Here is a 2,682-nt window from a genome sequence, read left to right on the forward strand (position 1 = left end):
TCCTCTACCTTTCAACTTTTAAATGGTCATTTTCCATTACGCCCTCGGGTACAGCAAATGTGAGCAGAGAAGATGCCTGGAAGTGCATTATCTTTCATGACACGGGCTGATCTATTAGATTCCAAGAAAGTAGGAAAGACGTGTTTCTCTACGGCTTAACATTTCAGGGTGACCTAATCACAGGAGGTCATGTGGGAGATCCTCCGTAAGCTAAAGAAAAAGAAAAAGCAGACAGAGCTACCCCAGTTATTTTTCAAGTTAGGAGAAGAGAATTTCCTGCTCAAACCATAACCCCACATGTGGCCTTACCCAATGGGGTCCTGGGGTTGGGGGAAGTTTGGGGGTATCCAGTCAAATGGTCATGCTTTTAGGCTCTAAATCCAGAAAGAGATTTTTCGTTAAACTTTATCGTAGGAACCTCAAAGTTCAAAAGCCATTCGCAAGTGAGAACTAGCCTCACTCTTGGATGTGACCCATGCGTCCTATACTGCAGCCATACTTGAAGCATTTGCTGTTCCTGGAGCGTGGCTTGTACTTTCGTGATGCCTCCATGCCCAGCTGCTGCCGTTTCTTCTGTCTGGGATTTCCTTCTTGTCTGTTGGCAAACCGCAACCCCATTCTTCAATGCCCGGTTCTAAAGCTTTTATGAAGCCTTGAGTAATCACTGCCAGACACAATTAATCGCCACCTCTTCCGTGCTCTCATAGACCGTGGTCATACTCATTGGGCACAGCTTTTATGCTGGCATAGGTCAGTGACTTGCCTTTTTTTTTTCTTTTGGTCTCTCTTAACTACATTATGTTCTCTTTAAGGTTCAAGAGAACCAGGAACTTGTCTTACTTATCTTGTTTAACAGTGTGGCATGGCGTTCAGAGTACAGACTCTGGAACCACACTGCCTAATTGGCTTTTGTACTTCCTAGTGCCGTCACCTCTCCGTCAGTTTCCTCAGCTATAAAATGGGCAAATTCAAAACTTATCTCATGGCGTTGTGAGAATTAAATGGATTCATGTGTGGAAATCATTTAGAAGAAACGGTACCTGGCTTAGCTCGCATTAGCTTGTTGTTGTTATCCCTTTGACCCAGCACAATGCCCAACATGTAGATTAGCTGCTCAGTAAATGCTCGTTGAATCAATGAGTTAAACAGTGTTAGAACTCTTTTTAAAAGGCACCTATTCTGAGATTAAAAACAAATTTCCCATTATTGTTAATGCATATTGGCACATTCTTTTTAGTTTAAACATGCCTCGCTTTACGAAAACACAATGTGGAAAACTTAGAATTTAAAAGCAACTGTTATCACAAAAGTTTTTGATAAAGAGCTTTTTTTGAGTTTTCTCTTTTACTAGCCACGCCTCTAATACAGACACAGGTGGTAAACCGCTTAACACTTAACACACCTCCTCAGACAAACTGGACACGAAAAGGTGAATGACTGCTCTCCACTGAAGTCCACCCATTCACATTTAACATGATAATCCAAGTCAATCAAAGGAGAATATTTAAATCAAGGAAACTTGATTTAAATACATTTTTTTGCAGGAAAAATAAAGTTGTCATACTGGGTCAGCCTTGAGCTTGGAAAGTTCCCAAAGGGCTGTTTTGTGAGAAGGCACAGATGATGTCCCCTTAGAGTTAAGAAGAGACACATTTTCTCCTTCCCCACATCCGTAGACCCTGGTATATTGTTCTACACCAGAAAACAAGTCTTTAATTTCAACAGGGGAGGACTTGGCCAACATTTTTAGGAAGAACGCTTCGCCCAGTTGGAAGTTACCTTCTGGCGTTGGGCCCGTTCTTTTCATGGCCAGGAAAAGAGAAGAGCCGCAGCTTGTTCTCCGGTCGTTCTTCCTACACCTCCAGGCATTAAATTTGCAGTTGTCATTATTTAACATTTATTAGTGTCTTGACGTGCCGTGTCTCTCTGAAAGAGCTCCAGGGAAAACAGCGGGCAGTAAACCATCACTATAAACAGGCTACATGACACCTGGCTCTGCTCGGTCAATCTCCAGAGACTCTGTCTCTTGCTCTCTGTTCAGCATGGAAACAAGATAAGCAAACCAGTGCCCTGCTGGGGTCCTGTCCCCATCCTTCCGCCCCAGCAATCCCACCATCGAGTACACAGAGGGCACGGGCATTGTCAGGCTAAAGGCTGAAAGAGGGGGACAAAGTGGGTAGGAGAATATGAAATGGAAGGATGGTGGGAGGGAAAATGAAGGTGCAGGCGAGGTGCTGTGTGAGAGCTGCATTTGCCTCCCGGTTGCAAGGGAGTAGGTGGCTATTAACAAAGAGATATAGGCCAGGTGGAGTGGAGCGGGCAGGGCCTGATTGCTGAGGACAAGTAATTGGTCTCCCTCCTGGTTTAATGCTCCGGTCTGGTGCGCTCTCCCAGATGTTTTTCTGTTGCCATGGTGGCTGGGGCAGGGGTAATGGTCTTGGATCAGGGGAGATGAGGCCACAGAAGGCTTTTTGCTCTGTTTGAATACTGATTACAGGAGCTTCACATTTGGTGGATCTGGAGCACCTTTTGTAATGAGGTTTTAAACTTTTCCTTCCTCTGCGTACAGGACTAGCTTTTGCTCACTGTGAAGCCTGCAGGTGCTCAGATTATAAATATAAATCCATGCCCTCGACAGTGAGCTGTGGGGACACTTGCTCCCAGAGAAATTAGCCGAGGAAA

General features: G+C 44.7%; 1 protein-coding gene across 1 annotated transcript in view; it reads left to right on the top strand.

The window, feature by feature from the left end:
* TMEM154 (transmembrane protein 154) overlaps window positions 1-2,682 on the top strand; it is a 40,589-nt gene that overhangs the window by 18,226 nt on the left and 19,681 nt on the right. The window lies entirely within an intron of this gene.

The sequence above is a fragment of the Pteropus alecto genome, unplaced genomic scaffold (assembly GCF_000325575.1).
Source record: "Pteropus alecto unplaced genomic scaffold, ASM32557v1 scaffold50, whole genome shotgun sequence".
NCBI lineage: Eukaryota > Metazoa > Chordata > Mammalia > Chiroptera > Pteropodidae > Pteropus > Pteropus alecto.